General features: G+C 41.1%; 1 protein-coding gene across 4 annotated transcripts in view; it reads left to right on the top strand.

The window, feature by feature from the left end:
* Tpst (tyrosylprotein sulfotransferase) overlaps positions 1–23,595 on the top strand; it is a 142,892-nt gene that overhangs the window by 48,105 nt on the left and 71,192 nt on the right. For 2 of the 4 annotated variants that reach the window (XM_076530379.1, XM_076530375.1), the window contains exon 3: positions 8,524–8,601. The exons of 1 other annotated variant lie outside the window; for it this stretch is intronic. The gene's annotated coding sequence lies outside the window, so the exon portion shown is untranslated. Of the gene's footprint in view, positions 1–8,523; positions 8,602–18,194; positions 18,214–23,595 lie in introns of those variants that run through there. One more of the 4 variants, XM_076530377.1, reaches the window with a different exon arrangement.

The raw sequence follows: 23,595 nt of genomic DNA, 5'->3' as shown, positions 1-23,595 counted from the left end.
GACCTGGCAAGTTTCCTAAATTGAAATGACTTTCTAATAAGGTTAAGGTAGACGGTTTAGATGTTCTATAGGTTCTCCTAAGTCCTCAAGGTTCGCTTGTAGGTTTCATGTTCTGGAGAAAATAATCTAAAGGATATTTGAAAATTCATAGATTTTCCTCTTGCGTAGCAAATTCTTTACAAACACTCATTGTTATAGCAACCACTTGCATTCCCATAAGTAAATTTTTCACTGGAGATACGTGACGCGGTGTTTTCAGTGATTCGCGTTAAACCGCGCATTTTCTTGATGCACACTCGGCGCACCCGATTCTTAGAGGGCTGTAAAACCACGTTCTTCTCGGTAAAACATAGTCCACAGAGAGCAGTATGGCGGGCAGAACGGTTCGACGTCCACCACACGAGTCGCGAACAAACGTTTCTTTGACCCGCAAAGTAGCAGTTTCCGGCATCCCCGCGAGACTTCTTTCTGTCACGTTGCGCCTTTGCCGGGCGAAACGATGTATCGCGTCATGTAGCTCGGTGTAAAAGCTCTTGGTGCCCAAGAAAGAGTATGAAAGCAGTAAAAGAACGAAAGTCGTTTGTCCAGGGAATACCAGAAGCTTTCAACCTACAGTCAAGGTTCACCAAATTAAACTAATCAATTTCGAAGTTTGCGTCGTGCTCTGAATCGACGAAAGGACTTTCGAGGGATTTGACGCGTATGAAACGGAAGTTCGCAACAGTAATTAGCATACGAACGGTAATTTGTAGGAAAGAATCCGAAAGACCTTTAATCCACTTATGGGAGCAGAGATTAGACTTTGTAGAGGCTTTCGAGCATAAGCCATGTCCAGGTGGATATCCACCTTCGGTAAAGAGTCAGCTGCATGCAGACTGTCTCTTAACCCCTCGTGAAACTGTCTGACTTATTATACTTATCCTCTTGGACACGGTTTAAATCTCGCTTAACAAGTAGCTGGATCAAAGAAAAATTTGATCCTCTTTAAAAGCCTTTGAAGTGGCTGAATTAATTTAGTTAAGGGCTTGCACATTTTCATCGAATTATTCATGTTTTGTTGGCTAATTTCTACGATGCCTTTTCGTTGTTCGCAAGAAGTACCGGAAGATAAATGAAAGAGGGGATTGAAAAGGATTGTACGGTTCGAGACTTTTCGACTCCCGAAAGCTCTCCGCGACGATGTTCTCCTAATAGTGCGCGTGTCGATTTATTTCCTACGAAAGCTTGATCACGCTTTGATCGATCGTCCACCTGTATTATTTTTCCCTTTATTCGCTCGAATTACCTTTGTAACTTCGCGCCTTTTTTCCTCGACGTTAGCTGATTGAACTGCCAATGAATTTTACTACAAAGCGAATTTTATCATAGAAAATCACTCGAATTTTGTCATAAACTCTGTTACGACTGCACCTTAAAAAGGAACTGAATTTTAAAACAAACTCGATAATGTAAAAATTTGAAAATTTAGTATTTCGTATGGACCTTTAAAGAAATTTTAAATGGTGACTACGCATGTGAGCGAATGTATTGAAAAACATTTGCCGAGATTAATGTCCCATAAACATGTGGCGAAATAATTGCAAGTGGAAAGAGGAGTAGCAACGGGCGACCCTTGGACACAGGTGGACAATTACGGCTACGTCAGGGAACCTACATGTATGAATAGATGATCAAGCAAGGATTTTCGAGATAATCCTTCCTGTGACGAATGTAGTACAACACAACCGTATGTACATAGATTGTAGAAACTAAGAAATACTTACAAAAGATCTTAAGCAAACTTTTGAAAACTATCTCGGTTAGCTCCCCCTTTAAGATTTCAGATTATTTTACAATTCGATTGTTTTCGTGAAAGTACGACTGCTCGGAATAGTAATTGCAGGAGTTCTTCTCCTTGAAACAAAGATTAATTCAACAAATGCAATGGTACGTTTCGCCGAAGCGAGAGAAATTAATGGTAATCCTTGTGTCGGGTACGTCTTTGATTAATCGAAAGAAATCACGGCAACGGTGGTCCACAAGAAAACCTCGGTGATTTATCGTTTTGTTCGTACGAAAGAATCTGGTGCAGTGTCGGAAGATTTTTTTTACCGAATCCTGTTTTCCGGCGATCGCTATGCGTTGTATAAAAATTCATGGTATACAATTAAAGCGTCGTTACTGCTTGTTTGCAATTTTGATGCGGAGAAGTCGGAACTAATCGGCATTCACCTGGTCCAAATTCGTCCCACTGGTTTGCTGCGGTATTAGATGAGTAACGAGCACCCTCGTAATCGTTGGAGTAATTTCTCATCGTGATCTGGTCACGTCCAGCACGAACTTTGCCATTCGAAGTACTTTACCAACTTCGTATCTTCGAAGGATCCACTAAATCAATATCTCTCCCGTATTATATAAAGCTAACCACCCTAACGTTGACATTCGCGAAATCCTTTCGCGCGACAGCCATTTTTCCGGCGAAAGGTGTATTCTCGTTCCAACGTACCCGTATGTGTGTCACGTTACGTCACGGTGACGTTATTAAACGAAAATTCTCCGGGGTTCAACAAACGTAACAATAACGTAAATTGGTCGCTTTCGAGCGTGAAATACTGTGCGTGAACAGCGAACAAAAGGGGTCACTTTGAATTTCATGTGTCTTAAATTAATCGCTTTGCTGAATTCACGAAATTCGCGAAATGTTTCTGCCGGTTCCTCACGAGGTAAATCACTGGACGACTGCGACCCGTGCAATTACAATTAATTCAAAGTTAGTTCCGGCCGTTGAGTGGCCCGTACATCACGGAGGCGTTAATTTTGCAAATGAAAGTGGATTCTTCGCCGTGATTTTCATGGTTTTACACGGCCAACTGTTTTACAAATGCAACTGCATAATACCGACTGCAAAATTGAAACAAAGCACTTTTCTACTCGCTGCTACGTTTTTAACAAATTGTTCATTTCTACGATGTAAAGAAATTTATGTGATCATATTTTTATCAACGTACTTACGAATTATTCGGTGAGTAGCGAGTACAGTCGTTGATCGAGAAGATGAATGATTAACATTTTACGACTCTTAAATGCACGCTCGCAGAGGTCACAATTGCGCAAGAAGCGGGAGAGAAGATCTCCCGTGCTGCGAAAGGTTAAGAGAATGGCAAAGAACACCGAAACTTTGAAACGGAGCTCTCTAAGAAACGAATGATCTCGGATTTCGTGACCAATCTTTCTCTAGCTTGGAATTGAAAAGAAACTTCGTGGATGTTTTTCTCTTTTCTCAAACGCATCAAATTTACTTCGTTCTCTTCTGAACAGAAACCCCGAGTATAATAAAAAGAATGATGAACGAGAGACTTAACAGATATTATTAATGTTGAAGAAGAAGAGGATGTTTTAACCTGATTATCGCAGTAGAAACACAATTCATTGCCTAGCACGGGTACCATAATGTCAAACATATTTTAATAAATAAAATAACATGGAGCAGCTCTTTTAAATTCAGTATTCCAAACAGCTGCGACACGGAAGCGATCTCTAATTCCATACATCAAGGACTAAATCTGGAACGATCAGAGCCACGCACAGATTCCTCGGATCTTTGAATCGAAAACTTTCCAGCACTTGGTTTCTTGGAACGCCCGGAACCAGACCAGACTACTTTAAAAGTTGCCTTTTCCCTAGACACTCGCTTCTTCAAAGAATACCAAACAGGGAAGGCCTGCCAAATCCTGCCAGTCACATAAATCGTGCTTCATTAATTTCGATTTAGCATTTACTTATCGCCGTTTGCAAACTACTTACTTCGGCAGTTAAGTACAAAGAAATTAGCAGCAATGTGCAACTCGTTCAGAAGCATCGAGAACGTTTAAAAATCCGTAATAAATTAACCGTGGTATCTCTCCTTTAATTTTGGCTAAATCGTTTTAAGACTTTAAAGGGGAAGTATTTGACGGCAGTTCATTTCGGTTGACAGAGTTGTAAAAAATGGTTTTGTATTTTTTCTAACGGGCCTTTAGAAGAATCCCCTGAAGTGCCACTATATGGCACATCGAATGGCTCTAGTGCCCCGGATGGAGCGATAGAGAAGTGGTTGTCGCGACACACACTGATCGAAAGTTTCCGCGACAGTCACTGGTATCGGTGTAATTTCATTCAGCCGATTCAATGATTCGTAAACAATGATACGGCTTTATCGCGACCGGTGACGCCCGTCGAATGAATACATTATGCATGAGAGAAACAGGGTTGCTCGTGGTCCCATTGTTCCGCGACAAAACAGGGGTGCTAAGATCGAGAGGGAACGATGAAAATGCTTTGTTGTCGGAAACTTGTCCGGTTAGGCGATTTTCGTTCCCATTTCCACGGTAATTTTTTTTATGAACATCGAATTTTATCACGCTTCTATCGACACACAATGTTGCGCGCGGAAAATATAGTTATAGAACTCGTGGTTCGAAACCGTTTCAGAAATTTCTTGTTCATAAAAAGTTTGACATGTTTAACGTTTCACAGGGAGCAGGTAATTTCAGTCGGTAGAAGGTAATTTGAATTTCGATCTCGAATAAAGACCGGGCGTAAATCAACCGGCCGATGGAAATGGGTTAAATCTGGATCGATACTGGCTGAAAGATAGGAGAGAGTGGATGGAAAAAAAGAACAAAAAACTCTTCTAGTTCGTTTGGATTTTATTATCTCTTCTTCTATCCTGTTCCTCACCCTTCAACGCCATTGTTCCTTAATTTTCCATAGCGACAGAGGGACCTTTTGTTTGGCTCCTTTTATGGAACTTTTTTACACACTTCGAAAGAGTAAGAGTCGCGACATTAAGATTCCATTAACGTGATTAGATGGGCCGTGGAAAAGGATCGCCGTCCTTTGCTTTTAACCCCTAATACTCGCTTTATCTCGCTCGGAAGGGCTCTCTTTCTCTCTGTAGCTTTTCGATTCGTTTCACCGCGAATTTCGAAAGTTTTCGCTGAAAGCTTTAAAGACCTGAAAAGCCCCATTTGAAAACGTCCAAGACACGTTTCAACGGAACATCCAAATTATGGAGTTAACTGAACGATCAGGGCTCGAACTCTATTGTCAGTTTATCGCATTTGGAATTCTCGATCGACGTTCGCGATCGATATTTCAAACGAAGTTGAATAATTTCCTTTTTATTCAAGCAAAGAGTTATATATACCTGATCGGAATATTCCGCTTAAATATCACGCTCCCTTTTTAATAAAGCAAGTAACTATATAATAAAAGTAAAGTTCACTGTAGAATATTAGCAACAATTAGCCGTCTTCTGAACTTCGTTCCTTCGTAAAGTTTTTTCCAACTTACGTAATTTTAGCAAAAATGCGTAGCAAATGCTGAAAGGACTGGAATAAAGTTGGAGAATAAGGTTGCGAAGACCAATGGAAATCAAAGAGTCTCCTTTACATTGCCAACTTCGTTTTTTCGTTTCCTAGCCGACTCTTGTGCCAATTTTCTTTTGCCTGCTTCCATAATTTTAACGGAACAAGAAATTGAATTTTACGGGGGCTCGATAATCAAAGGGTCTCGGTATAAAACTGTAAATAACCGTGTACTCGAAATTTCGAATTATTAGGATTACCCGAACTAGATTCGAGGCTTTACGATTACAGCTTCATACCGGAACTCATTTCTCCCGAATTTTATCGATTCGCTCGAGTGCCGAGAAAATTGTAGGAATTTCGGGAAACGATTGATCGACGCATTCGCAGGAAGGCGTATCGCTGACACAGGAGTTTCGCGATTCATCGGGCATCTCGGCTCGCGATGATCCGCAGCTGGTGTGGCCGTAAAAGGGCCGATCCACGAGGCATCCACGTCGGGACGTATTCCGCGTTTTTACGTGTGCCTTCGTGGACGGAAAATGCGACCAGAGAACAGAGGCAGCCACGACGAGAGTACACAGAGAAAAAGAGAAGAACGCGCGAGAGAGGGGAAACGTTGAAGAAGGGGTTATTAACCGGCAGAATGTCGAGCGGACTAGCTGCCCGTCATAGCTGGCGTCCCTGCCGGCTAAAAATATTCTTTCGCGAAATAAACGTCGGGGCCAGAGGGAGGAATTCGCCTCGCCGAAACGAAATTACGGGGATCTTTTCGTTTGACTGCGAAACACGTGTGACACGAGCCGAAGCAATCGCGCCGAACGATCACAGGATCTAACTGAACTCGTTACGAATCTACCTCCGACAACTTCTGACACGATACTTTGACGGCTCACTCGAGTGTAGGGTAGTTTTCAAATTTGCGAAACGGTAGCGATGGGTTAAGTGCTCTCGAGAACTTATGCACACGTTCGGCGAATTTCTGATTCGCAATTTTTTTCATTTGGATGTCTGACATATAGATAGCTTCGAAATTACACCTCTTAATTTCTGATACCTACCAACTCTGCAATTTGCAGAATAGAATTTTTCCAACCAATCTTATTATCTGAATTATTTATAACACTTAAGAGAAACGTGACTTCGACATAGAAGTGCAAAGGGTTCATTTCTATTATCTATCAATTCTGCAATTTGCAGAATAGAATTTTTCCAACCAATCTGATTATCTGAATTATTTATAACATCCAAGAGAAATGTGACTTCAATATAGAAGTGCAAAGGGTTAATTTCTATTACCTACCAACTCTGCAATTTGCAGAATAGAATTTTTCCAACCAATCTGATTATCTGAATTATTTATAACATCCAAGAGAAATGTGACTTCAATATAGAAGTGCAAAGGGTTAATTTCTAATACCTACCAACTCTGCAATTTGCAGAATAGAATTTTTCCAACCAATCTGATTATCTGAATTATTTATAACATCCAAGAGAAATGTGACTTCAATATAGAAGTGCAAAGGGTTAATTTCTAATACCTACCAACTCTGCAATTTGCAGAATAGAATTTTTCCAACCAATCTGATTTTCTGAATTATTTATAACACTTAAGAGAAACGTGACTTCGACATAGAAGTACAAAGGGTTGAGTAGAATTAAATTAAAAAGTTGTGCGAGTGTTTTTTGAAACGATAACGTAGGGAGAAAACGTAAGCTGATAAGTGACGAAGACAATGTCCGTGGAAAGCGACAAGATCGATGGCGAGCGTTAATTCATAAACGGTGTTATTGTAATTAACATGCACTGCAGCAGACTGCGAGGGATAGGAACATCGAACGGCGTAATTAATTTTCGTAGCTGCTATCGCGAGCTTCACGCGCATCCCCAGATCAAGCTTCGAACTTTCGTGCACAAATAGTGCTTCGTCGATATACGTCGTTAATATCCCTGACTGTTCGAACAGAATCTTCTTGCACGAGTTCGACGTTCGGCAAATTTCGACGATCGGCACCGTTTATTTTGTTTTAATTAATACGAGTTATCGCAACGAGTTATTGATCCTAGCTTGCTAGCTTGACTTCTGTGATCGAATGGGAGAGCATTTAAGAGGACAAGAACAGAGATCGATAAAAGCGGTTTGTGGGAGCGGCCAGGAGCCACCTAAACCGATTGAGACTAATCAATTGGGCGGAAGTGGTCCTAATGTAAACCTAACCATTGCCTCCTGGACAAACACGAGATATTCCAAGTGTCCGGTGTCCGAGGACCTGTCATTTGTCTTTGGTCGATCGATCGTTCTCGGGAGAAACTAAACTTCGATAGTTTGATATTCGTCCCTTGAAAAACGCTGTCCCAAGTAATTAGACGATTGTAGCAAGTAAACGAATCGTCGAATTAAAAAGTTCGCAGGGTAATCGTTAAAATTTCAGGAGGTCAGGTTCGTAATTTGTTTTCGAGAACCTTGATTTTGTTTCAGCAATTTGTATTAGGGTGTCCGAAAGAAATAGCTCAGTTCGTTGCTTGAACACGCTGGTTTTCTCACCTTTCTTTGTTCCTTTTTGTGGACGATTTTCGAGGAATTAAAGCGTCGACGTTCTTGGCCGCGCGTCGTTGAAACTTTTAAACGTCGACACGAGCTGCCTTCTCGTGAAACGCTCTCTCCGTGGGCCAATTAAATTTTCCTGCCCCCCTTGGACCGAATAAAAGAAGTCTTCCCTCTTGCTCGCTTGCTTTCTCTGCACGCTGAATTTCCTGATCTTACGCTCGGAAATTTCACTTACACCGCATTTATATTTGCTGTGCATGTTAACATGCTGGGACGTTGTGTTATCGAATTTAAACATTTTGTTTTTATTAATTGCTATATTGGAACTCGGTATTTTATTCGAGTTCCATTCATCTTTTATTTGCGAGAGAAAAATATGTAGGTCACTTTCTGTGACGTTATTTCACGTTTCTATATATGTACAATTTTTAATTAAAAAATTCTCAATTTTCAAAACTCTGACTTTCTGACTTCACAATTTCTACTTTGAAGGTTTCAAAATTTTTACCTTCTCAAATTCTCGATGTTCCAAGATTCTACTTTTCAGAGTTCTTAATTTCGTAAATTTTCTATTTAACTGTTGGTAACGCAACGTGTAGCAATTCTCGCAGCAGTGGAAGTAAGCAAGATATTTTTCCTTGTTGCAGTGAATTGCAGCGAGGTGCTATCTACCCCTAATTCAGCGACATCCTGTACACGAGCCAGGAGGGTGCGCAGCGGAGAAGGTAGGAAAACAGAAGTTATGAATATAACGGGTTTATAAGAGCAAGTTCGGTATCTCTGTTATCTGAAAATTACAGAAGTTGCGTATAATACTTAGTTTGCGTTTACGTCAAAAAGTTGGCAACGGCGAAGATGAAGCCCAGAGAGGTTATTCTTTATCGAGGCATTTTTCGCGACGGAAAATTCAGCATACGTGCACGTATAAGATGCAGATGATGCATAAAGTTCCGTAAGTTTGTTCGGTATTAGTAGACGAATACGTTGTATACGTAGCTACGATACATGCGCTTCGATCTCGTCGCCCTTATAACTTCGTTGGCCGAACTCTGGCGAAGTGCATTAACCGGATGAAACGGAATTCACGGATCTAAACCCTCGATACGTTTCCGTACTTGCTCTTATCGCGCCTCGTTATCAGTTCACGCGGCGAAATATCACGAAACTGATGGCTAATTTCCTCGGGACCGATTTACCTAATCGTTCGATGATCGATTCTCTTAAACTCGCGAGACAAGCCCCCGCGGAAATCGGAGAAAATCTAACGATTAAATTGCCGGCCAAGGCAATTAAGATTCATTGCACGATTCGCGCAATTAAAAGATAAGAGGTCGAGATTAGGTGGAAATGCAGCGACGCAGAGGCGAGATAAGAAAAACGTTTCTTAGCGAAGCCCGATTTCGCCTTGAAATAAGATAATAGAAAAGTAACGTATATTCCGACGCGTTCCAAATATCTCGTTCGGCTTTGCGGTGATGAAATTTCTAGACGCGTAGCTCGAAACGGGAAGGAACGTCAAGAAGAAGAAAGCGATTAAAGTTTTTGTTCGGTAGTAGTAAAGAGAATAACGCTGGCCGTGAAGCACGATAATATTTAAGAAGCAAACACTCGGAGAAAAGAATGAAAATAGAGGTTGAGGTAGAAGGAAAAAGTGGATGAATAATAATTCTTGCTCTTCCGTGCGGAAACGTTCTCGTTATAAATATAGCCAAGTCGGATGACGGAATGGTTATTACACCGCAGATGTTTATGCATTTACGATATCTCCAAGTTTGCCAAGTACTAATGATCTACGTGACCCACGGTCTCTAAACTACACGATTCATATTTATTTTGCGGACGTCGAATATCCTTACTTCAACAAAAACTTCTTATCTCATAAAATGCATAAGACCCATAAAATTCTTCATACAAGAATAAAAAGAAAAGAGCGTTAACGTATTTAGAAATACTAAATTCGAAAATAAAGCGAGAGGTTAATCAATCGAATGGCAACGAACGCGATCGTAAAAAACCGCGACAAAGCGAGAGAAGTATTACGAGTTACGGGAATTCCAATCGAATATTCAGCAGGTAAAGAAGTGATAAGAATCCGGGGTCCAATCGTTCGTGGAAAGAAAATCATGGAGGATTTTTCAGCGAGGAATAAAGCTGACGGGAGAGGAGAGGTCACGTCGCGGTAAAGGTAAAGAAAAGGTGTCGAGATCGACAATTTTTGGATTAACATTCTGTTCGTTATTCCGGGCAAGTCGGCGGGACGACAAAAGGATGGGACAAAACCATGGAAGGATGGGGGAGAAAAAGTACGGTGTAAAAGTTTCAGAAGCGGTTAGGTCGCGGGACCGAGTTCGAAGGAGGTAGTTAATTTAATTCACCTCCTCTTCGGGAACTACGAAATCCGTTGTTGTCTCTTTGAACCGATGGTGGAAAGAAGCAATGAAATCTGTACGATAAACATTTCGATCGATTGTATCGTTCGGAGGAGAGTTGCGAAAAATAATTACTGTGGGATGCGAGGCAACTTGGACCGGATTAAAGTTCAGCGAAGGAGTACCGGAATAATTTCCAGCTTGATGGAAGAAAAATACTGGCGCTAAAGCTGCGGCAAAGAAAACCCACCCGCGCCCTTACTTTCTTTTTTAACAGCGAGGATACAATTTTTTAACTTAACTTGCAATTTTCACTTCAACCCATTCTTTGTCGACGGAACAAGAATAAAATCCTAGGGCGTAAAATAAATTGCGAGTTCACCGAAAAAGAAAATGGTAAAACACACGGTAAATGTTGGCAATAACATTTTATTCCCTTACGTCTGCGTTCTAGCTTGAGTATAAAGGGAGGAGAAATAAAACGCTCGATGAAGTGACCAAAAGAAAAAAGAAAGACGAACGACAAGATCGGTCAAACGACGAACGGCGAGGGGGTTCGTTCGGTAGACCAGTCACGTAGTTGCCTTGGGGATATTTATTATCCCGTTTAAAAATTTGCATCGAAAAATCCAGGTGACTTATAGCAACGAGGTTGCTAGTTTGCCGGCAAATTTTCGACCGAACTTTATTCTCTCGCGATGCATTCGCGGTCGACCACTACCATTTTCTATTCAATTCTCCGGCTGAAAATACGATAAATCCACGATGAACCGACCGACCGTAAAATTATAGTTACGCCCGTGTTGGAAATATATTATTTAAATTCTGCCCACCACTCGACGATTCCACGTCAATGCGCTTGTTTTGACTGATTTTTTCGACGGAGTAAAGACATGCGCGGTGTTACGCAATTCAATTGCCGATATTTATTACACACTGTATCGATATGCCCGATTCAAATTGGGTCTAGATTTATCCTTTATTCAAAAATTTTCGATAAATCCGACGAATTCGATAGAACGGATTTACGATTTCATCGATTTGTTGGAAATATATCTTTCATTCGAAGGGAAATTAACCCGCTACGTTTGTTCCGAGTTGGCCATTATTGCACATAATTTTCTGCCGCGAATTTTGTAAAAGAGAAATAAAAATATTTGTGCAACAGGAATAATTTGTTTTTCGAATGAAAATCGGAATAAAAACCTCGAAGCAATATATATGAAAATAACAGGTAATTCCGAATCGTTCGTTTATCTTAATTATTCGAGTAAATAATTTATTCCTTAGCCATAAATATTCTGATATTTTTTGCTCCACTCGAAACCTGCGTCCAAAAATTATTTGAATCGAAGTCCGCGTTCGATGTATGCTAATCCAACTTTTTGCTGGTCGGATTACAATGGATGTCGCTCTCCATTGAAAGTTAGATTTCCAATAACGCAAGCAAAACTCGGTTATATTAAAATGGGCATAATTTAGATATGATTTCTGGAGGAGGGTTACCGGAAAAGAAATACCTCGTTCGTTTCCAATTTCTTGACCATCTGCGCCTTATATTCGAACGTTACGCTATCGATATTGCAATCGGCGAGTTTCTGTTCTCGAAAGACAGCAGTTTCGCAAAGCCAGCACACGACGAGAAGATGGAAAATAGTCAACGACACACGGAACCTCCCTCGTTCTTGTACCTTCTCTTTCATCCCCGTCCTCGAGCAGAACACTGAAAGGCATTCCTTTTCTTTTTTCGTCCCTTTTCTTTCTTTCTTTCCCGATTCTTATTCTTTCTTCGAGTCCCCTAATCCTCCGGTACAGAGGTAGTCTCGATGAAAGGCACTTGTAGCGTTCCCATTTCACTCGGTTCCCTTCTTTTATTGTCTTTAGCGATACTCGTCGACGGAATCGAATGAATCTGCCTCCATTCTACTCGCTTTTCACCCCCCCCGTTCTTCGCCAAGCTGCTCGCTATCATGATTAATTAAAGCATTTTTTCTTCCTTTGGTCTGGCTCTTCCGAACGAACGGCGCGGCGACCGTTTAATTACGAGGAATTTATTCGCGACCAACAGCTTTTAATATCTGCCGACTCGCTTTTACCCCTTGCCGTTTTCTCTGGCGTTTGACTCCGCTCTTTCTTTCACCGTCTATGCTGGTCGAGTTCGTACCTGCTTGAATAATCATTTGCGCGCCCCCGAGCGGATCGGAAGTCTCTACCGTTCCGAGCAGCTCCCTAGCGTCCTATCTTCGCGCTCATCCTTCGTCGATTCATTTTTTCCTCCATTTTTATTTCATCCGGAAAAAACCTCTATCGCGGTGCGATACCGCGTATAAAGCGGAGAAGCGCACCCCACATTTTCTTGTTTATCAATTCATTTCACTTTCGTTCGTCCACCAAAATCTATGACCGCAACATTTACTTCAAGGTGGTAGAGTCGAATTTCCCTGAACTCGATTATATAAACTGCGTTGATTCCCGTCGACGAATTTTTCTCGTCGCGTTAAACACCGTTGGTCGTATTGTCGCGCGTTATTATCGCCGCGAGCCAGCTCGAAAGCTCGCGCTGAAGCGGACGAACACGAGCCGAGATAACTTTCGACGACGCGGTCTATTGTTCCGTGGCTAGAACTTAACGGAAGCAAAACGGAAAGCCCCGCAGCTAGAAGGAGTCAAAGAAACACGGACGATGATTAAGAGGACACAAAAGGTACGCCCAAACGGTTCACTGTCCACCCATGGCTCCCTTTGGGGTATGTAGGTTGCTGATTGTGTCCTCGGCGTGTCTCGTTTCGTTCCTATATTAGTCGCTGTGCTTTGTTATACTTTATTTCTCTAATAATAGCCGAAAACCGTGTCACTTTCTATTGTAGAATTTCTGAGACCAAGTTTATAATTGATGGGATTAAATATATTTATACTGGAGAAACTGACTTTTCAGGTAGCTAATAAAATTGTCAACAGACCTCTACTTAGATGTAATTGTCAGTAGGATTTCTAAATGAAAACCAAGTTTATACTTGTCAGGATTAAATATATTTATACTGGAGAAACCAACTGGCTTTTTCGTTAGCCAATAAAATTGTCAGCAGACCTCTAAGGCCTCAAGTATGACTGTCAGCAGAAGGACTAGCAATTTCATTTTCCATTGTAGGGTTGTTAAGACCAAGTGTAAAGTTGTTGGGATTAAATATATTTATACTTGAGAAACTGACTTTTCAGTTAGCTAATAAAATCGTCAGCAGACCTCTACTTAAGTATAATTGCCAGTAGGATTTCTAAATGAAGACCAAGTTTATACTTGTCAGGATGAAATATATTTATACTGGAGGAACTAACTGGCTTTCGTTATCCAATAAAGTTGTCAGCGGACCTCTAAGGCCTTAAGTATAATTGCCAGCAGAAAGACTAGCAATTTCACTTTCCATTGTAGGATTTCTAAATGAAGACCAAGTTTATACTTGTCAGGGTTAAGTGTATTTATACTTGAGAAACTGACTTTTCAGTTAGCTAATGAAATAGTCAGCAGACGTCTGCTTAAGCATAATTGCCAGCAGAGAGTCTATATAATTTAACTGTACTTATTTGAAATTTTAACAAACCTCCAGTGTACCGGATAACGCAATTTTCCTTTTCGCAACCCCGTTCAAAAACGTATGATAACAACATGGAATATCCAACTTATAAGCAAACGGAGCATTCAAATTTGGTGTGAAACGATTGGAGTACGTGCCGAGCAGATGTAACGAGCATAACAAGAAAAAGATACGTTTCTCGGAAGAAACGAGGATGTTCGAGAAAGGTGACACCTTCGGGCGGTCGAATGCTTAAAAATGCGATACCTCGCAAGAGGCCCTTACGGTTAGGAACTCCGTGAAGGAAGATCGATCACCTGGAAATAATAGGGTGGTTCTTTGCCCGCATCCATTGTTTATGGTCTCTCTCTCTCTCCGTTCGTTTCGTAGGACCATTAGGTTGTTCGTTTTCAAGAATTCCGCCGTCGAATCATCGACCAGTCGCTACTTCTACTCTTCTCCGCTCGAGAAAGTAATTCCAGCCGAGCGACGTTTCACGGAATTGCTGATCGAGTTTGTTAGCGGTAATTGGAGCCTTTAAGTCGTTCGACAAATAATGAGCGCTCTCTAATTGTATCGAGCTTTCTACCAGAAAAGATTCTGCCCGGAAATCAACGACCCTCGGCTGTCAGTTCGTTCCGAGACGACGAGAATTTTATTTGAGCTCGTTTTAACGAACGTACGAACTTTGAGTGAGCCTCGAGGCACTAAACTTTGAGGGCCGGAAATGAAAACGTACGAAAAGTTGATTTTTTTTTAAAAGCGAGCCAATTCCGCTTAGTTTCTTTCCCGAGAGGAGGAGAAGATGTTAATCGTTGGTATCTCTGTCACGCGGTTGATTTACTCGTGACCGATTTAACGCGAGGCGATATCGCGCTTAGCGCGAGATAATGGTAAGGAAACGTTCCGAGAAGAATCGTGTACGTTTCACTGGAAGCAACAGACACGATTGCTTTTAAATCTTCATCTTATTCCCCCCGGTAGATTCGTTCGTAACGGCGTAACTCTTGCAAAATTCACAAAGCCAATCGACTTTTATCCGAACCGGTAGATTTACGAGCGCAACGAAATAATAGGCGAACAAATGGCGCGCCAGGGAGATTGCCACGAGTTCCCGGAAATAATCCTTTACTTTTTCATTTTCCGCGGTCATAAAGAAAGAAAAGCGGCAGCGTAAGGGGGATAACGCAAGACAAAAGAGAAATACCCCGGATGGAAAGGCACCGGGAATTTTACATGCTTCTTCTTCTCCGAGCGGAATAAAAAGTTTTCTAACGGAGAGAGATAGACGATGTAAAAAAAGTTGGAAAGTATTCGCGATTCTGGGTGCCGTGCTGATTTCCCTAGAGGGTGTAATGCACCCTCGCTACCGCTCTCCGCATATCGAATGTATCGTTCGTTTGCGATTCCTATTACGATCGGAATTACGACGAAACTCGCGAGGCAAACGTAATTAACTGATCTCGTTTGAACAGTAAGAGCTCGGAGAAAAATTTTCATAAACCACTCTTTTGTTGCACGGTGCATTCGAGACGGCTAAGAATTAGGTTCCTTCCGTCGTTACTTTATTAATCCCCGTCTGAATCGCGATTCAGTCGACGGATGTGTAATTTCTTTAGACGAGCTTCTTTGGATCAGCGTAGAGATAAATCGCGAGCTATTACTTAACGTACATTCACTATGAAACATGAATTTATATAAGAAAATTGAAGTCAGTCAGAGGGTGAAAAGCTTCGTCGAGAACACGCGTTTGTCCAACTTGCTTTCTCGAGAATCAGCTTTCTCATTAAAGAAGATTAAACCGAATATTTTTCCGGGTGTTTCAGAGTTCGGTCAAAGAGGTCCAAAGTTCTTTATTCGTACTGTCCACTTTGGAAACATTCTTGAGCGCAGACAGGCTGACTCGTTGAAAAGAAACGGAACCAAGGGAAACTTTCTTATTTCGTAAAGTGGTTAAGCAATTTGCGATTGAACCATCTTTTAGGTTCTACTTTGAAACCGGTCGCGTTTTTCTCGTAATTAAACTGCTGCCCCCGGGAAAATTCGCGATCGGACTCTGTATCCGATACGGTTTCAAAATTCTAATTAATAGCGGAATTCGTACTCGTGCAAACTAATGGACTTTTAAGATCTAAAAAGTTTCGAACAAATCGACTCGTCGCTGTTTAAATAAAAAAATGTTAACTCTTAATTTTTCATTCGAAAAATGTTGCGCATCTTTGTCGAGGTAGGGAACTATTTTCAGGACCATTATTTCGCGAAATTGTCTTAGCAAAGAATGTAAATATTCCGCGGTCGGATTTAGCATTTTCTTTTTTCTTTCTACCTTTAACGTTCCATGCATTGTTTTCCGCGGCCCTAGAAGAGAGGTGACCGTATCACAAAGGGTTGCAAAATGTCCAGAAGCCGACGAGGGTATCTTCCCTTAGATAGAAGGGATCCTCGTGGTGGAGCGTACTCGTGGAATCTTACAATGGCGATTAAGTAGGCGCGCACTCAGACATCCCTCGCCCTTTATGGAAAAACCTCCCCTTGCCACCCTTTGCTCGCTCCTTCAATTCAACATTTACTTCCTCCGCGTGAACCTTTTCTGATCCGCGGGAACGTAAAACCGCGCTGGGTTTCGGTTCTCTCGTCCCAAACTTTCACATGGAAAAATCAAAAAGTCGCTTTTTCATTGTACTCCATTTTCGGATCAAATCGAAACTTTGCAAGAACTTCAAATTTTATGTGCAGTCGCTGATTATTTATTGCTACAATGTTAACACTAAACCTATCGACGTATGTGTACTTTATTTGAAATTAAAAATGGAGTTCAAAAATAAATAAATAAACGACGAAACATAAATTAGCACACACATCTATTTTTCAACTTGTGGAGCAGTCATTTGACCGGTTTAGTAGTTTTAGTGTTAAAAGAGGTTCAAATGCTAGGCACAAAGTACGTATTTGAACTATAGTGTCACGAGTATGTGTAGTGCAAGAGGTTAAAGTTGATCATAGGGCAACCGATAAGACCTCACAAAGAATTTCTAAATTTTCAATGTTCCCCTGGTAGATACAAAGCTCGTTATAAAAAAAACTATCCGAAGGTTTGAAACGCGGGAACTTTTGAACATGTACTTTGACCTCCCACGCATGTTCGGGGAGTTTCAAGATAGTTGCAGGTAATTTCCCTGTAATTTCGCGAGATGTTATCGGCGCCTCGATACGTCTCATTGTAGTTTCATGTAGGTCAACAGGGGTCCGTCTGGAAATTTGAAACTACCGGCTTCCGAGCTAGTATTGACCTTAATCAATTTCGGGATGGGATCAGCGAATCAGATTATCGTAATTCCGCTTAACAGGCAAAATGCTCCGGATTCTATTAACGTTTCTGTTCACCCTCGACCCATTTCTCTCCGCAAGAAACCGTTCATCGTTGATCCGAAGTAACGAGTTTCGAGCGTAAGTGGCTGAAAGATAAGTTAACTTTGAAACTTCTTCGCTCCCTGGATACCTTTCCAATTTCAACCGTTTTCGATGCGTTATCTAATAAAGGACGATACGAGTTTGCTGCGAGAATGAACTGACCGTTGCTTCAACCAGTCATTTTCCATTGAAAAGATCGATCAAATATTTACACGGTCACTTTTATCCAGCTTCGAATGCCGGATCGATATTAAACCTTTAAGTGCTCTTCGAAATTATTGCGGATAATCTTGGAACATAAATTTCAAATAAAAAACATTCAAGAATATTTACTTGTACTGAAAATTTATATATAAGTCTCAGAATAAAATTTCTTATAAAAGTCTTGAAATGATAAGTTTCGAGACAAATATTTATTCGAACTTGTTCCTTCTTTATGAACATCGATTCGTGGATCAGATAATGCGAAATAATGCGGAACCCGCGTCGAATGAATTTTGTAAAACGACAGGTATCGATATAGTGTATGTAAAAGATTTTTACCGATAACAGAATGATTCTTTAGGGAGAAGTGTTGTTCGGTGAACATTTTTCAAAAAGTGGATATTTCATCTGCACGATACCGCACCTTTATACCATAGCCTCGGTAAAGGGTGGCTAAAATATTTCTATTGGAACTCCCATATTTTCCTTGCGAGCGGGCAGAAGCATGTGCTCGATGCAACATGAACTTTTATTGCTTCCATCAAGAAAAGAATTGCGACTTCTACGGTGATCCAGCTCGCGGTATACTCCACGGAAACTGAATTTTTTCTATCTTTCCCATGCTTCCGATACGTTCTTTCCTTTCTTCGTTCCGGACCGTTGACTCTGAAAAGGTTGGATAAATAGTCTCAATCGAAACTTCTCTGATACAGCCAACCAGGCGTGATCTACTCGACGAACATTCGATTCTACCCTTTCGTATTGTCAACCTGAAGAATACCGCGTAAGTATCTTTTTTTTATTCTTGAGAAACCATATGGAGTCTTCCTGTAACACGAACATCCACTCGGCAAGTCTTTTACTTCGGAAAGTTTCTCTGCGCTGCTTCTACGAAGCGGTAATACTACATAAATCATTTTATTGAAAATTTTCATGACTTTTCATCGCGAGTGAAGACTCACTCGAGGGTGCTTTTAGACGCGGCGAACCGCGTAAATCATTTTATCGAAAATTTTCACAACTTTTTGTCGTTAAAATCGTGTGGATTCTCGTAACGAGACAAAGGACCCGGCAATTTTTTGCTAAAAAATTTCAGAGTACTTTGCTTCCGACTTAAGAAAGAATATCGCTTTATTGAAATTTTCACGACGTTTCATCGTAACAAATCGTACGGGTTCCTGCAGCGACACAAATATCCATCTGGCAAGTCTTTTACTTTCGAAAGGGAATTTCCGAGCACTCTGCCTGCTTTTTATGACAGAAGTACTATTGCCTATTCCTTTTCCTTAGGGTCTTTCTAGGCCAGCATTATTTCGAATAAATATTCTCGAAACACAGAGCGACACAGAGTTGGCCAGGGCAGCCAGATCGAGTGATTCGTCGCAACGGAAATTATACACCGGGGTTGTAATGGAAATGCAAATGTCACGTTTGCCGGAGGTACGCAAAAGATCAAACAATGTTCGATCCGCGTATCCAACCGCAAAGGATCAGGCCACGCAACTCGATCTATTATTCCCTCGTAGCGCACAGCCAGAACCTCTCAATTACCTTTCTGGCATTTCTGGGTCGATCGACCTCGACATTTGACAAGGCTATTTATATGGGAGCAGCTTAATCGTTCATCGCTTTTGCGCCTAACGCCGCTCCAAACTGTCCGTTGGAACCATCTTGTAAAGTTACCAATTCGAACATTATTTCTTCTTACAAAATTCCTTTGCTCTCTGACTATGACTTCGAACTTCAAACAAATATTTTTTACTTAAATATTATATCAGTTTTCAAACTTGAATACTAGAGCTGGTACTCGCAGTTACTTAGAGCCTAAGTGGTAGGCCTTTCACCAATTTTATGAGGGTGACTTTATGAGGTCACTTTGACCGGTGTCATGTGCGTCCTTGTTGAGGAACGCACCGACTCTTGAGGAACTTTTTTCGAAACCATTGAGAAGGCAGTCAGTTGTTCCTCGTTAGAAGCACATCTTGAAATATATACAACACTTGCATACTTAGTAATTATTTAGAAACCTCCTACATACAAAAATGTAGTCATTCAGTAAAATCAGTGATTTGAAACTTTAAAAACAACAAATGTAAAAATTGCGAAAGTTGAATGGTGTCCTTGCTCAGAGTCCTATTTATCGCATTCAGTGATAAAACAAAGGTCCGCTTTGTGCGGCAAGAAGCAGGTAGTTCGCTAGCGAACAAACTTCCTTGGAGCAAAGCTTAGGGCAACCTATTAAGCGTTCCTCATTGATTAGAGGAAGCAGCTTCCAGGCCACGGTGTACGGGATTTCAATTCTCTTCTCCGTGATCCACCCCTCGGGTCTGTCGTATATATCTCTCATTATGCAGAGAGCATACTAGAACTGGACACAGTGCAGGGAAATATACCTAGAGGTGGCTTTTGGTGCACGAGCTTGGCCAACTATAGAACCGGAAATTTCAACGACCCCTTTCAACACGACCTACCCGAAGAGAAAGCGGCCGTTGCTCGTCTCGTAACGTAGACAAGCGTACGCGTAACCCACCCCTTGCGGGGGTTGCTTCTCGAATCGGTGCATGAATCACCGGAACTTCTATTACTCCATCTCTTACACTTACGGACTCCTTCCTCGTCTACACCCTCTTGTGTTACACTTTGTTTCGCGTTACAGAAGTTGTTTAACCCCTACAATATACTGTCACACTCGAGACACACTCTATAGTACTGTGTAACGAACCAGACTCATTTTCATCGCTATTCAATTTTCTTTTGAATTATAATCTTCATATCATTACTCTTGAATTTTCTTTGCGTCATAGATTGTATCTTGCCTTTAGGCTAAATAATTAGCGAGTAAATTTATATTAGCTGTAAAGGACGCGACTGTCCAGAAAATTGTAGATTAATCGTGCGACTTCCATCTTAATCCGTATGAATGAAACTTTAGATAAGAAAATCAATTTTTACACGCGGGAGAAATTGAAATAAAGAAGGACGTAAAAAGGCTTATTAAAACATAGTCGTTATAACGCTGCATGTGAATCGGAGAGGAAAAAGTCTGCCGAAGCCATTCGAAGAAGGCAAGTTTCGTCCCGCGAGGCTGGACCGAGAGAAGTCAGGCGTGGAAGATCCTACAAGGGAATTCCTCGAGTTCCCAGAGAAATTCCATTCGCGTAATTTGCCGTTTTCGAGAGGTTTCGTGTGCGGGAACTTCTGACGGTGCATTAACTGACGATCGGCAGAAACATGAGTACCTTCAACCTCCTTCTATGTTTCAGCGTAAAAGTAATACGAGGTGTTTCGTTTACCGCAAATTCCTTAGTATCTCTGTTTCTTGTTATTCCTTAATATTTTTGCTATTGTTTGAATCAACAAACATGACCTATCAAATTTTTCCAACTTTCCACCTATTTTCATGTAGTACAATTTGATATCGTAGTAGACATCGAAAGTTTCTGTCTGAGAAAAAATAATGAGAACAATATGTACAGTATAAATGGTCTGACTGTTTTATACAATTTCAAGTGAATAGAGTCTACGTATAATTCTAACGTAATTACGAACGCGGTTATACAAGAATATATATATTTAATCCGCTTAATGAGATACTTCAAATCATTTAAACATAGCGTTCCACTTTCCGAGAGATCATAAACAGAGCACTAATTAGCAATTTACTTTCGATTATAAAATTCTCATTGAATAAACCGCCTCGGCATCGTCATTAATGGGTATCTAAATACTACATGGTCAATAATTAATACACGACCTAGTTAGCGAATGAAATACAAGTTCTAATTATTATGGCGCAAATATGACGGGTAATTAGCAAGTCGTGATCGATTTCCGTTTATTCCTCGAAAGGATTAAACGAAGTTTGGTAGCACGGTGAAATCGCGCCATTGAGATTTTCGTTTACGTCCAATTTCTCGGAAATGATTATGGCCGACGGAGTCTTCATCCTGCAGGATTTCCACGCCGGGGTACGTGCGGGTCAGCGGTGTAGAAAATTGCGGAAATTCTATCGGTATTTGCACGTTTTTATTGGCGCGTTTGAACTCACGTTTCCGTACTACGATGACCGGACTATTTCGTAGACACTGTATTATGTACAGAAGCTGGCTATTTACAAACCTCGAAGTATGTTTGCTCGCCTTTTAAATTGTCTGTTTGTTGATTTATCTGGTTCCGCTTCGTTCCACGGGCTTCCTCGTTTGTCGTTCGCCGAGAGTGATCGCTAACTCGAAAACGGGATTAAAGGATTTTTCTCTTCTTCTTTTTAATCCCATTTCGTCATTACGGATAAACTTCGTTTTATAGAATGTGGATTTTCAAGGAAAATTAATTAAGACGTTATACTACGCTGTTAAACGTTCAAATTTACGAAGTTGGACATTTTGAATGTTTCCACAAATTCAGAAATTTAGAAAGAAATTTCTATACTAGAAATTTGCTAGTATCGATAGGGAGAAAGCGGTATATCTGCTTTAACGAAAAAAAGGAGTTGTAACGTTCCTATATACTCCATCTTTCCGTGTCGATAAGGGTGCTTATCGATCGGGTTTGTCAAGAAATCGGCTAGTAAAGGTACTGCAAACGATAAAGGAAGATAATCAAAGACGTGACCAATTTCAGCCGGTGGCAACGACGAGTTTGATCCGGACTATCCGTTCGGTCGTTTCGTCGCGTCACCCTTAAGCCTCTATTTTACGAGTAACCTCGTGGAAACGCGTTCAAGAGCTTTCATCGAATCTTCAGTCGGTTCGTTTCTAGAGATCTTTGCTCGACCGTTAGCTATCTTAACGTCAGCCGCACCAAGCGCGATGCTAATTTATGGACAATAATAGTGCTCCACTGTAATCGTTATGAATTATGGATCGAATTAGGGCCGTCTTCCTCTAACCCGTATCACTGGTGCACACCGTAAAGCGATTTAACGTTCACGCTGCTCTAGAGAACGTGAAAAGATCTTTCCGCGGTTTACGAGCTACGCTTCGCGATCCTCTGCGCTTCTTTCCTTTTCGACGAGGAATAAAACACGAATACGAGACGTGACTCGCGTTCAACTTCGAATCGTCGAGAAGCTCGACGAGCGATTTTCGACGCGTGTGTTGTCTCGAAACGAGATCATGACCGTTCGAGTTTAACGCGTTCCGCCACGTCGATCACCGTCGACCGACGCTACAAATTTCATTCTGCCAAATAATTCAGTAACGAAACTACCGAGCATTAATAATCCGAGAGTAAACCGAGCAGTCAGCGCGATCAAGATTAATTCGCTAATTTTCCCCCGCCGCGATTTCGATTGTTCGGTCAAATTTCTATTATATTATTTCGGAACATAACCATTTTGCGAAAACATTCGAAGTAACGTGGACTTGACCCGAATTATGAGAAATGTTTATAAATAGACCGATCGATAGTCCTTGCGCTTTCCAGCGAAGTCGGTCAAGTTGCAGGTGTAAATTGACGTTGATTACAATTTGTAATTTCGAGGCCTCTTTGTTACGTGTTAAATGCGAGCACGAATGAGAACCTGACCCTTTGTTTCACGATTTTTGTCCCGCTGGTCTTCCATTCTTTCCAGCATTTCTTCGTGTTTTTCTGCTCGTGAAAAGTAGCACGTTCTCGCCTCGAGGAGATATTGTATGCAAACTTTTAAATAAAATATTAATGTCTTCCGTGATACAGTACGTGCTCGTGAAATATTAATCAAACACGATCGATGGACTCTCCGCTCGAACAATGTTCGAGCTTACAAATTTATACCGTCAATTTTTTATGTAAATCTTTCTATACTTTTTGCTTTTATTACGCGAACTGACCGAAGACAGTAACTTCCAGTATAAATGTCGCACGAATGTCTACTACATTTCCCCTTGAACCAGTTAATATCCCATGAAGGGGAACGTATCCTTTGTTAGCTATTTTGTTGCGAACAACTCGTCGAGTCACTGTCATCGTTATTTCGAAGGTCCATTTTAGTTTCTACGCTCCAGATCCTGGAGTTCTTGCGCTCAGCAGGATGTCGACGGTTTATTAGCTACAAACTGTACTGAACTTTCCGATCGAAAACGCTTGTCATATGTTTTGTCTCTTTCCTTCCTCAATATGGGGCTCCTCGGAAAATCTCGTGTAATCGGAAAATTTAGTGCTCAAAGATTTTTTATGTAAAAAATTT

The sequence above is a fragment of the Megachile rotundata genome, chromosome 4 (assembly GCF_050947335.1).
Source record: "Megachile rotundata isolate GNS110a chromosome 4, iyMegRotu1, whole genome shotgun sequence".
In the NCBI taxonomy this organism is placed as follows: Eukaryota; Metazoa; Arthropoda; class Insecta; order Hymenoptera; family Megachilidae; genus Megachile; species Megachile rotundata.
The sequence above is the reverse complement of the archived record's forward strand: the minus strand, read 5'-3'. Positions and strand labels throughout refer to the sequence as shown.